The sequence below is a fragment of the Zosterops lateralis genome, assembly GCF_965231275.1.
Source record: "Zosterops lateralis genome assembly, chromosome: 7".
Lineage (NCBI taxonomy): Eukaryota > Metazoa > Chordata > Aves > Passeriformes > Zosteropidae > Zosterops > Zosterops lateralis.
The window spans coordinates 28,707,226-28,721,133 of NC_139767.1; the positions used below are offsets into that span (position 1 = coordinate 28,707,226).

A 13,908-nucleotide genomic window follows, 5' to 3' on the forward strand; every position below is an offset into this window, starting at 1 on the left:
ATGTAAGTCCCCATGCTTTTCCCAGGGATGCTGGAGGAAAGGTGTGTTGTCAGAGCATATTTATTTTGTCAAGCTTCAGGAGATCATTTATACAGCTCAGTCCCCAGAGAGGTATTTCTGATCCAGCCTCAGAGAGAATGAGACTACATATGCCCTCATCCAGCTTCTTTTTCCTATTTTTAAGCTTGTCAAATATCCTTGCCCTACTGCACCAGCTGTTGAGGTGACTGTTACCCCAGGGCGGGTGAGGGACTGAGAAGGGATGCTCAGGGTTGCAGGAACACATCCTGTGGCACCCAGGAGCTCCTTCTTTTTTAAACCCCCAGAACATGAGCTGTTAAACAATGTTCATGTTTAGATGGCAAAGAGTGTGAAGTTAAGACACGAAGGGCAGAGGGGTTGGCTGCATCTGGAAGTCAGGAGGTAAGGGTCTTGGAAATGCATTCAATTCCTTAATGTGCAGAGAACAAAGGTTGTGTTTGGTATGGAAAAGGGTCAAGGGCTGTTTGGAGACTTAATCACTTGGCTGCAAAGTGAGTAGCAAATGCAGCCATGTGTACCAGATCTGCCAGTGCTTTTTTCCTGGACATCATAAGTCCTCTGGTGATGCACTTTCTGCTCTGCTGTACTTCTGGTCATCAAGGTTTTACTAATAAGCTGAGTTTCCCCACCCCCTCTCATTTTATCTTCTGGCCAGCTCCATTTTCAACCATATTGTGAGAGAGATTACAGACATGCTGGGGGAGCAGTAGGTCAGTCCCTGGGAGTGTGTGTCTCAGAGTTTGGCAATTCCCCCCCAGCTGCTGCAGTAATGAAACTGGTCCCCTACATCTTATCATTTTTTGCATGGTTGCAAGTATGAAGATATGACATTGCTTCAGGTTGCAAGCAATTGCTGAGCAAAAATGACCTTCTAAGGTGTCAACCTTTTCTATTAATTGCTCTTTCCTCGTGGAGGTGACTGTAATAGAAAGATGCATCCCACTGTCACACAGCTGAAATGGTGCTTTTGGCTGCCTCACTCTGCAGCAATGATTTTTCTCTGATGATGCAGAACCTGGGGTCAGAGTTATGTGCTGGAGGAGCCAATACAAGACCTGGCTGCTTGTCTCCCTAGAAACACTAAAAACCATTCTCCTCCTGCAAAGCCTTGTTCTGTCCTCATGCATAAAGCCTTTGGAAGGTGTTCCTCTAGTTATACCAGAGAACATCCCTTCCTCTGTGGTACAGTCTGTCATGAAAATGCACCCAGCAGTGAGGGACTGGCTATGCATGGAGCACTTTCCAAGGGTGCTTGCAGATTAGACCTCTGGAGGTATTAACTGGAGTACTGTCTCCTTCTTAGGATGTTTGCACATTGAGAGATGTGGAGCAGAAAGCAGCAAGAGTGATCAGAGGTCTTGAAAAAGTGGCCTGTCAAGGAAGAATTAAAAGGGTAGAAGTTGTTCAGTCTGGAGAGTGAAAAGCATGTGCAAGTATATTGTGATGCTGCAAAAGGAAGGGGTTTATAGGGCAAAGATAAACAAATGTGTTACACCAAAGCAAGTGAAGATTAGGTTGGATATGAGGAAAATCTTTCTAATGGATTCCCATTAGCACTTTAAAATATCTAATTTTTTTCTTAAATCCTTCTGTTGCTGTATAGACAAGCCTCTGGCATTGATGTAAATGTTATGGAGAGGGTATGGTGGATCAGGAGGTAATTTCTCCCAGGTCCTTCTTGTCCTGCTTTGTCTGGTGCAAAAGCTGTGAACTTGCTGCTCTAGGAAATGTGATCACAAACTTCATGGGTTTGGCACATGGGATTGTGTAACCTGTGTGGTGTAATGAAACACTGAAAACTCATTTTCCCTAAACATTTTGCTCACTTTAACAAGGGCAAGCAGCAGAGCTTTCAAACTTATTTATGTTTTGGAAACAAATATATGGAAAGAACAGTTGGAATTCCTATCACTGGCTCTCAGTTCATGTTTATTCCAAGATGAGTGCTGTAGTTACCAACTACATCAGCCATCCACGAAAATAAACAATTTCATTAGCAGAAACTCTGAACAGGATGTCAGAAGAAACTGCTGCGATGTTGAGTGCTAAAAGGAGAAGAGTTTTCTGTGCTAGCTGAAAAAGTAGAAATTCTTTAGGAAAAAGAGACTGTAATTTATCATATTGACACCAGGATAATAATTCTTTCTTTATTCTCGGTGCATTGGTTTCTGAGTGAGACAGATTGCTCTCCACGTTGATACTATCTGTCACTTAACCCTTGTTTTATATCTTAATGGAGGGGGCAGAGGTGGCGCAGTGCTGGGAGCTTGGAGCAGGTATGAGATTGGTGATGAAATGTGATGATAGATTAGGGTAAGTGAAACCAGGGTCTTGCTTGCAGTTTTCAAAGTTTCTGATTCAGCTTTCTGCAGCTCCTTCTTCAAAACCAGAATAATAATGTGGGCTTTCTGAAAGCAGCTATGTGTGCTTGAGTTAGAGCAGAATAGTGAGGGCTTTCATGCAGCTGGGAGCCACAGTCAGGCAGGTGCCTGCAGGCAGTGGGGTTTCCTGTGGCTGAGGATTACCGCCTGGGGGAGAAGATCTAGGAACACAGCTTGTTCCTATCCTGAAAATGGTAACATTTCAGTCCACAGTGCCTGGGGTAATTTAAGGCTCCTGAAGGTTCAGAGCTCTGGTCCTGCTGTTTTGTGTAGGAGGAGGGGGTTGTGAGTGGGTATCTGACACTGTGAACTAATGTAGTCCTGGTTTGGTGGTACGTTGGTTCTTTCAGGCATATCACAAGGTCCTTTTCTTTAAACAGTTCCACTGTAATTAGTTACTAAGAAACGAAGACACTATTCATTAGATGTAAAGATAATTCCACGGATGCCAAGTTTCTACCACTCTGCCATTTTCTGCTTGGTTTACATTTGCACTAATGCTTTCTGGGTAGGCGAAGCTGTATTTCTTGTGACTCAGGATAGCTTCTATTTACATGCAAATTTAAATGGATGCAATGTTTAGAAATTTGGAGGGCATGACTGAATCTGGGATAACATGGTGTTTATGATCAGGGGAGCTGAGGGAGAATTTTCTGGCCTTGCTGAAGATTTTATATTTTAACACCAGTGCAGTGCCATCTATTCCAGTAGACTGAGCCTTGATTTACGTGTGTGTAAATGAAACCAGCACCAGGCCAATCTCCTCTGCGATCCCTTTGGAATTACCAATTAAGTTATGCGTAGGCTATAGGCGGATAAAAAGGAGACAGAATATTATTAGCCTGAGTTATCTCCTCGCATGGTGAAGCAATACGATGAAGGGAATGTTCTCTGTCAGCTATAGTGAACCTTCCGGCTGAACACATCAATCTGTTCTGGAGCCAAGATAAGCAATCTTCTGTGCTCTCTGCAGAGGGGAAACCCGAGATGCCTCAGGGGCCTGTGTTTTTAAAGACATCTACTTTTTATTTGTGCTCTGTTCAAAAAGCTGCTCAAATGTTTCCCTATTCTGGGGGACATCCAGGGCTTGTAACAGCAGCAAAGTGTTTCCAAGGGCCAGCCCTGTGTGTTTGAACAGCTCCTCAGAGCTGCCCAAGCTGGAGGAGAGGTGCTCGGAGCAGTAAAACAACTGAAGGGCCCCTAATAATTAGTTTAATGACTGGGGCTTTGTAAAATTAGAAGAACAATGCAGAGAATGGCAAAATGTAGCAATACTCACCCACTCTTGGATTTATTTTAAGCTCTTCTCTGGTGACCTGTGGTACTGTGTATATTAGCTCCTCTGGTCGGGAGTATTGTGAAACTCATTTTGTTGATTGATAGGAATTAAACCCTAGAGCTCTGCTTTCTGTTATGTGATCTTAGCACAGAAGGAGCTTTTGAGGACTTTTTTTTTTTTTTTCCTGGAAGCTAGATCTACAAAAATAACCATCTATTTAAAAAAAATAACACCAGGGACATCATACTAATTTTAGTAACTAAATATCTGGTGCCATCGATAAGATAATTATTCCACCATACACTTGTTTCAAAATACAGCAGTAAAAAAAATGCAGTGAAGCTAATGAGCCTAATGGAGATGTGGTATTTTCTTCAGATATAATTTAACAAATAATTGTAAGGTATTTTGGAGAAAGAGGTTCATTAGAAGTAAATAACTGACATGAGTGCTGGTGAATTTAAGAGTATTTTGCCACTCTATAGACAGTTCAAACCCAGCCTCTACCATATGTGGTATTGATGTGTGATGTTTTTATCATTCTGTTAGGGATTGGGGGACTTCTGTTGAAATATTGGTGCTCTTACCTTGTCCTACTGAAAGGCTTCTGAGCTCCCTGCTCTGTGCTGCTTCCTGTATCCCCTTACTGACCACCTCAGGGCCAAGGTACACATTCACTGCTTGTTGGAAATCAGCACTTCAGAAGAGGATCTCTGATTTCCTTCCAGCTGTGTTAATAACCTGTTGAGGCATTTTATTCCTGGGTGAGTGGTCAGTGGCTATAATTGATGTTGACTTCTGCAGCAAGTATCTACAGCTGCAACCTTGGAAATTCCCACTTACCAGAAGCTACTAGAAAATGTGGACTTCCTAGAAGTGCAGAGAGAGTGACGAGAGCTGTCAGAGCCTGGGGAGCAGGAATTATGAGAAAGGATCGAAGGTGTTGGGGATGCTTATGTTAAAGAGGGAAAGTAAAGTGATGTGTTAAAATACACTCTGCAAGCCTGAGCTAAAATAAACAATTTAGTCTCAGTGTACATGGAAAATGGGACAAGAAGAAAGTGATTAAAATAACAGATTGAAGAAATGAAGCAGGTTTCTGTATCCTTCCCATCCTGGAGACTCTGTTAGGAGGTGTGTCAGCAGAGACCCAGGTCTTGTCACTCCTGTCTTGCTGCAGGGGCATGAAAACAACAGTCACTTCAGCTTTTGGGATACTGTTTTGTATTAAGATGTGGGTTTTTTAAGCAGATACACAATTTCCTATGTTTGTTTTAAAATCAGCCCAAACCTAAGGTAAATGGGAGGGCTTTGGTATCTGTTTCCAAATTACTTCTGCTTTCATTGCCTGTCGCTGTTTTTCTGGATAAAAACCTTCTGTAAGGTCTGATCTTGCACAGCTCTGGACCTAAAGCAGATGTCCTCTTTTTCTCTGCCTCCATGGGAGCTGAGAGTGCTCTCTGAGTGGTTCCAGCCTGGTTACCTGCTGAGCCCTGTTCTGCTGTCCAGCTCCATAACAATGCAAGTGTTTTCAGACCTGTTTTGCGATGAGCAGCACAAAGAGCATGATACTTAACTTTGTGGTTGATGTACTGTGAATTGCACAGCTCATGTAGCCTTTTCCCTCCAAAGACTGGTAAAAAGCAGGGTAGGCTGGGCTCTGCATCTCACTTCTACCAGTAATCATCCATATGGGTCTAGCAGAAGTCTCCCTTTATTGTGAAATAGAAGCAAATGAGATTAGCTTCATGTTAATATTGAAACAAGCTTATGAAGATTTCATTATCTTGTTTCAGAATGTGAGTTTGGGAATTGAAATAAATAAAATAAACATTGTTGTTCTTACAAGAGTGAATTCCTTATTTAAAGTAAATTCCTTAAAGTACTTACAAAGAGATTTGCAAAGTATTTTCTAAGTTGTTTATCTTGTATCCAAACATTTTTTACTATTTTGGAAGACCTGAAAAATCTCTTACTGTTTTTTCCCCCACTAAGTTCTACAATATTTCTTTATTTTTAAGTATAGCTTGCTCTATTTAATTATATTTTAATTGTATTTCAATAAACAATTGAAGTTACTGATTGCCACATGCAGAGAAACTGAGATTTCAACTTGTCATTGTGTTTTTAAGCATTGTATTCAACACTCAACATCTGCTTAATTTTAGGCTATAAATCTGCAGTTGAAAACAGTTAATATGAACGAATCTCTCATTTATAATGTCTGAATTATTTCCAAGGCATTTGTTCTATTTCACAGTGTAGGAGAGGGAGTTCAGTTTTCTCTTACTGCCAACCATGCAGACTCATGCTGAGATTTCAAAGTCATGTTGCGTTCCTTCTGGTTCATCTAACATCTCCAACACAAGTTCAACAGGTTCATAATTTGAAGATTTAGGATTGCAGAGGGTAGCCCTACAGGCCAAGTTTAGCATAGAAGGGAAATGCATAGGTCTGGAGGAGAAGTTGCCTTTCCTGGCACTGGGCTGTTTTCCAGCTGAGTGGGAGCTCAGTTGTACCTTCTTCAATGGAGTCAGTGAATAGGGCCTTTAGAGGGCACAAGTCCAATGAAATAAAAGGTCACTGTTTTACTTTGTGCTCCTCCCAGGCAGCAAAGTAAGCATCTCTACCCAGTTCAGGTCCAATGCCTTTTGGTTTTAGTGGTCTGGTCTTTTTTGCTCCAGCCCTGCCCTCCCAGCTGCAGAGTGTTTCTGCTCCCCACAGACAGTGCATTCAGGCTGCAGCTCAGAGCAGCCAAAAGGATGGCAGTGAGGGGATTCCTTCTCACAGCCCCCATCTTCCCATGTTCTCTGAACTGAAAACAGCCAAAAGGTGCTGCTGCCCAGCCACAGTTCTGCAGTACCACCACACCTGGCCCCTCTCTTTCTTACTGAGAGGAGAGTCACAGGAGGGCTGTTAATACCCTCTGAGAACAGTCAGAGCTGCCTGTGGCAATGCTTCCTGCTTGGCTTCCTGCCAGGGCCAGGAGGGCTGACCTGTGGACAGCTGCCTCCCAAATGGGTGGTGATTCCATGCAGTGGCATCACCTGAGTCCTCTCAAGGTTTGATGGGATTTGCCAAGGGTCTGAGCTTTGCCAAGGCCCTGAAAAAACCTCAGCTCTCTTCTCAGGGGACCCTCAGGTGCTGCTCAGCTCCCCTGCAGGGGCTGTGGGTGCTGATTCTGGCTCTCTCACTGGTGTGAGAGATGGGTGCCTGTCCTGTGCAGCCACTCCCTGTGTTGCTGTATTTCTGTCAGCAATGCTGTGTGTAGTACCTCACTGCATTTCCAACAGAGGATTCTGGCTGGGAAGGATTCTGCTTGGATTTGTCCAAGTCTGGATCAAACAAGCCCCATCACCTTGCATGCCACCCCTGTTGGGATGCAGGAGCCACCATGGCCTGGTGCCACCCAGTGGTGCTGGCAGGGTCTGGGGCCTGATCCCATCCCCTGAGTTGTCTCACGTAGAGCTGTGCTGTATACTCTGATTTTTGAGCTCTGTCCAGACCCTCAGTCTGGGGATTAGATCAGCATTGTTCCTCCTCCTAAATGGCTTTTGCATGTTGGTCATACCGGCATCTGCTGCCTGGAAGAAGGAGCTGAGGTGATGGAGAAAAGGCAGAAACTTGTAAACTGGGATATATCCTGCACCCATTCACTGCTGAGGGAGCTGGCGGGCACCACAGCCTGCTATAAATTTTATGCAGAGCATCGTTTTCTCCATCCTCTTCCTCAGTGGCTCCCTGAGAAGTGTTTTGTGAGTCTCTGCAGCACACCTCCCCATGCTGCCGTCCCTGGCCTTGGCCACGCTAGTGCTGGTGCTCCTGCATGTTCCTCATGGGCCTTTTAACCATCAGACCTGTGGCTCCACAGTGGTCTAAGAGGTCCAGGCAGCAGTGACTGAGAGAATTCCTTGGAGAAGGCAGACGTGTGCTAATGTGAGCAGTAATTCAGAAAAGCTAAAATTAGCAGACAGAGAGGTTTTGTGGGAGCGTCTCGCTGGCAGCAGAGCTGGCACAGGCCGTGTGCAGTTCCCTCCTGAAGCTGTCAGCAGCCATCAGTGGAATATGAGCAGTTCAGCCAATCCCAAATTTTCTTTTAGGTGATCGCTTTCCTACGGTTTTTGCAGAGACTGTAAAATAGTTTTTGTCTCATTCCACTATAGATGCTTGCGTTCCTCATCAGTAATTCCAGTATGTGCTATATCCTTTTCACTATTAGAAATTATTACAATTTGGAAGTGGCTTATGCCATCTTTTTATGGATGTGATTAGAAGCAGGAAAACAACTGCTGTGCTTTGCAGTCTGCTTTGTAATGGACATATTGTCCAAAGTATCTCAATGTCAATGGAAAACTCTGCTAAACTCCCATGGAGAATGGATGAGACCTTTACTGTGTGTCAATATGAAGCAAGTAATGGGAGACAGAAGTGGAGTTGTCTCAGCCTAGACAGGCTGGTCCTCATTCTCATTGGACACATGGACGTGTTGGGCATGCTGCTCCAAAGTCTGAGTTCTCCAATGCACAGCTTGGGTAGGACTGAGGATATTTTTTCAGAAATATAATTTAACCGTATCTCCAAAGGAATAATAAAAAGTTGATGTCATCATGCTGTCTGTCAGTCACTGTTAAACCAAATCTGTCAGAGAAAATGCTCAAGAATATTAAATTTCTACAAATTTAATGAGAATAGACAGCTGCATCAAGGAAAGAAACCTAGTTAGTGTCCACAGAGAGGTGAAGGTGGTCTGAACTCAGCCCTTCTCAGAGACCGGAGGGATCCAGGTATCCCTAGATCATGGAAGAGGTACATTTGTTATTAACCATTAGAGAATCAATGTGCAAACCACTACCAAGGTTTTGGCAGTTCCCATGCTCATAAAAGCACATGCTAGTTTATGGTATTAGAAAATTTGATCATATAAAAATAGAACAAGGACCAATTCATGGTAACATGTGGGATTGAGCAGGCTGATCTTATAGCGTGGAAAGTATGGCTTGGGACTGGCAAAATTTGTCTCAGAGGTTGGGATGCTCAGTTCCCTGCTGTTTGTAAAGGGAATTGGTGTCCAAGTTGGGTAGACAGTTGTAAATCTCGTCAATGGTTTCTTCTCATTTTCCACAAGGTGTTCCTAACCAAGTCTGTGGTGTTTTATGCCTTCCTTGTGGATCCTGGCCCTGCTTCAGTGTTCCCTGTGGATCCTGCAGCACTGCATGCAGCAAAACATAATTGTAACTCTATGGTGTGAGACTGTTGGGCTACTTAGATTAAGAGAAAAAAGAAAGGAAGAAAGAAATACTTTAATGCAAAGTAAAATCATAAATAAGAAAAATAATTCTAGACTCTCTCCTTTCCCCCCAGGAAAAGGCAGCAAAGTGTAATTCAGACATGCTTTTGGCTTGGCAAACATTGTCTGGTCAGCAATGTGTGCCACAGTGTATTTTTCTGCTATTAACAGGGGAGGATTGGTTTCCCTGACTGTGTACACAGGGCTTTATTTTATGTCTAACTTTAAAGAGAAACCTTAGTCTCTAGAGAATTTTCCAGTGATGTAATATTTTAGAAAGATCCTTTGTGGTACTTCACCAAGAAGGGAAAGCACCAAAACAGCTTTCCCTTGTCCTGCAACTGTTTTCAGGGAAATCTTCTACCTCTTAAACATGCCCACACTACTGTGCAAACAGGAGAAAGTAGGAACGTGCTGTAAGCTTGATGCTGTATTTACAAGGGACATCTTTGCTGAATGATCCTTTTGGTTAAAATTATTGAATAGAAATTGTAATAGGGCATGGGCTTTGTAGAATAATTACATCTCCCTCCAAAAATCATAGCAGCACTTCGTCTCTAGCCAGATGAGGCTTCTTTCACATGCCTTTCCTCTCCCTTTCCCCTGTTTCACATGGGAATACAAGAAGAATTCTCAGTCTCTAACATTAATGCTGTATTATTAGAAAACTCTCACTAGAAGGATATGTTAAGTTTTATAGTTTGTTTATTATTTGAGGGTCTGCCAAGCCAGATGCTTATGCTTTGGAGGTTGTCATTGAGGATTGAATGAATACTACTTTTTGAAGTTTAGTTTGAAAGAGTTACTAATTAAAAGTTATTTTTGCTTGGTAAACTATATTGAACTGCTATTAAACCACATTAACTGGTATTTTACATCTTGAAGACAGAACACCCTAAGTGGTTTTATTATAGATATGCTGCATGAGGCAGAAGTGCACATCCCTTTAACAGTGTACACTGATTAGACCTGTAATTTCTGGGAAGCAGGGTCTTAGAGCTGCCTGTCCCAATCCTGAACTGGGAGTACTCTTAAAAAATTGGCCATGCACTGTGTCACTGCCTGATCTTAGAAAATCCACTTGGAAAACCCGTCTCATTAGGAAATGTACCATTTTACCATGCAGCAGTTCTAGGGAGTGGAAGAAGAATTTGGGGGAGAACAATCATCCCAAAGGTGTCTGATCAACTAATGGGTGATCTTGCACATAGGAAGCATGGCTGGAAAAGCTTCCTTCTTAATAAACTGTTAGTCTAAGAATTATTCAAGTTGGTAATATGTTCTTTTTCTTTAAGATCTCTTTTCTTCTTTTGTTCTAAAGACAGAACTAAACTCTTACAACATTGATTAATTACATCTAATTTTGTGGTTATGTCCCCTTATTTCTCCATTCATCTCTTTCTACAACATTTGTAATTTAGTTCAGAAACTGCATCTGGAGAAGCAAACATTTCTGGGATCACAGATTAGTTAAGATTTTGCTCCCCACTGGAGATTTGTGGGTAGGAGCTGCAATTCCATTCCAAAATCTAATTAAAAATCAGGTACATAGGAAAGTAGTGAAAAATCTTACCCATAGGAAGAATGTCTGGGACCTCTGCTTTTTAATGAACTGTTAGACTAGGAATCAAATACACAAGCACTATGTGCAGGTTTTTTAGGGTTTTATTCTTCTCTCTTCACAAGGCAATCCTCAACTGTTATATCATTCCTCACTTACCAGGATTACTGGAAATCTCAGTTTCTCTTTACTTTCCAGAACAGCCACCCTAATGATTTTGCAGTGTCGGATTGTAAACTGTAGGTGACATGGAAATAGGGTCAGCTAAAAATATTTCCTGGGATTTTCATTTGGGAATGAATTCTGTAAGACAGTTCACCACAGTAGTTTTAGGGACTGTTAAATTTTATCTGTGTGTATTAGCATCAGCAGCACTTACCTGATGACTTGTTGGGCATTACTAATTACATGAAGAAGGCATAAATTTTTGTTAGGTAAAATCCACTTAATACATTTGAGAAGGAGACCATTTGAGAATCCTCCTGCTCTAACTTGGACACTAGATATAGAAATGTTCATCTTAGGAAATAAGATGCTAGTTGTCCTCATTATATATTTTTTACATTCCCAGGGGCACTTGGAAAATTAAAGTAGAAATGTTTGAATAATGTGTGGAACTTCAAGCAACATAAATCAAATGAATGTATTGGATACAATACCAATGCAAATCTGCCTTGATCTCCATTTCTGGACTTCTGAAATTGGTGACAAGTCAGTATTTCCAGCAGCTGAAGTCCATTTTGTCAGTACTGTGTTCACATTGCCCTTTTAGAGGCAACTGACTTATAATTGTTTTTACAATGAAAGCATGTTTTTCCCTTTTTTTCTTGTGGGAGGATACAAATGCACAAAGAACTTTAACTGTGTTCATGCTGCCTTGAAAAGATGCCAGAAGTCAAATGTGTAATTAGGGATTCTGTTAAAAGTCTAATTCCTATACCTGTGAACATTTTTTTGGCACATAGCTTTTTGTGCCATTGCTTTCCTTTTTGTATTTCTTATTCTCTTGGCCAAAAAGTAAGTTCCTTTTCCGAGAAAATTGTCATAGATCTGGGGTATTTTTTGTTCTTTGTCAAAGTCCAGTTTTGATTTTGAGTGAAACACTCTAAAGCATAATATTAGACCCTGTTTTATTTAACACCTGGTTACTCATGGAAAATCTCTTTAAAATCCTTCATAAGATGTTACATTTTAAGACAATACAACAGATCGTGTTAGCACTCTTATAATGTAGGTTTGTTCTTGAAGGGCTAAAATTGAATGCTTCCAATGCTGAGACCCTTTCTGTTCTACATCACATATGTTCAAATATTGGTCATGTTCTAGAAGCTAATGATAAACTATTTTAGGTAGATAGAGCAGAGTGAAGATCAAAGAAATCATTATCACCAGGTGATGTAACAGGATTTTTTGGGGTGGATGTTGAGGTAGTTGGAAGCAAATTAATATATTAGGTAATTTTATGAGTTAGTGTCAATTGATTTATCAAACCATTAGTTCTTCCTACCTTTGATGGGTGCCTCCTGTGAAAATTACAGGATTCCCCTATAGGTTCTTCCAGGCTACAGCTGACTTCAACAGAATCTAAATGAACTTAAAATATATATCTGCTCTGCAAACAGAATCAGGCAACAAATGAATCTCGAGACAACAGACTAGAGAGGATTTTTCTAGGCAGCCATTGCCGAGCTCTAAGACTTTTCTACAAGTCCCGTACATCTTAAGACAGAACAGAGATATTTATTTATTGTGTAAGTTGCCAGGGGCATAAGAAGGAAATCATCAAGGTGGAAACATGCATTCACCATGTCTTCTCTTAGTCACAAATGACAGGAGGATATCAATACTTTTTCAGGCTAACACATTAATTTACTACAATAGATTGGAAACTGATGCAAGAGGTCAACCAAAGCAGTAAAAGGCCTGCCTGGCCTGCAGGCTTCTACTTACCATGTCCTTTTACTAATTCTTGTTTAAGTACTGTGATCTTCCTCCAGAAAAGCAGTCAAGTGTGATCATCTGTCCATCCATATCCAGCAAGTATAAACATGTGCTTCATGCACCATCTTAATTGCTTAATCAAGCTCTTCCTATTGTGAGGCACAACCATACAAACGGGAACCAGATGGAAGATATTTTTATCAGACGGGCCATAGGACTAAAGAAACATGGTCATTGAACATTGCTGTCCTTAAAATCCCCATCCATGCAACATCCCCACAATGTGATAATTCAGGCAGCAGCCACTGTCATAAACCCAGATTCAGTCTTACTTCCCCTTTCAGATACCAACAACCTGAGCTTGCTTAAGGGACATAAGCACACACTGACAATTATTTTAGAAAAGTTTATATCAAAGAAAATTGAAACAGTCATTTACATTTGTAATCAAGATTGGTGGGTTTTTTTTGGAGCCATTAGTTTTTTGGATGATTTTAGTAGTTTGTATAGCATCACCCTCATAAGAGACCAGTGCAGTATTCTTTTTGTTTTCAAGTGGTAGGAAAAAGTCTGAGTGTATTTGAGCTGTTTTCTCTGCTGTTTGTCAAGCCTGTTATAGCAACACAGATTTTAAATTGTTTTCCTTAGTTTTGTGCTAGAAAAGCTCTTAAAATTATGCATTAAGCTAATGCTCCTGTAGGTTCTACATCAAATCCCCAGTAACTGTGCTTTTGCAGTCTTTTCCACTATAGGCTTTGAGTACTAGTTTGATTATGCTGTGATCACTGCTTTTACTTCACACAATACAACAAAGAGCAAAATCCTTGGTTATAATTGCAGGCATTGTTTATTGTTTATTTGGCCAAGCACTTGCCCAGTCCTAATTGACAGCCTGAATTGTGCAGCATGGTCATCAAAATGGGCAAGAGCTTTTATGAATAATTCATGGTGGCTTTTTCAAACTGGTTTTTATCTGCAGGTTTAGTGGCAAAATTAGCAGCGGTGAAATAGTTAAGAATTCTGGTATTTAGGCTGCCAGAACTGGGTTTTCAGTTAGCACCCCAATAAGATGGAGAATGCAAGTTCATGTTCTAGTCTCATTGTTTCTTCCACTGGCTGCAGACTCAGCAAGACAAATGTACCTTAGTTTATATTGTCAAGGCTATCTTTGCAAGCAGATGGGCTAGAAATCTAATTAAAAAAACCAAAAGCTTTGATTCTGGAAAAAAAATAGAAAAGTCCATGGGACAATCCTAAATCCTCTGAATTAAATGGATGTTCTATGTCAATGCTATTCTATTGTCACACTTATAAATAAAATATGAAGGAGTCTACTTTCACATAGACCCATAAATGGGCTCATTTATGAGTTTAATAAAGCATGTGTATTCAGTGCAATTAGATAAGCATATGTATA

At 41.1% G+C, this 13,908-nt stretch overlaps 1 protein-coding gene across 5 annotated transcripts in view; it reads left to right on the forward strand.

The window, feature by feature from the left end:
• The window catches only part of KALRN (kalirin RhoGEF kinase), a 473,348-nt gene that overhangs the window by 167,870 nt on the left and 291,570 nt on the right, over positions 1–13,908 (forward strand). The window lies entirely within an intron of this gene.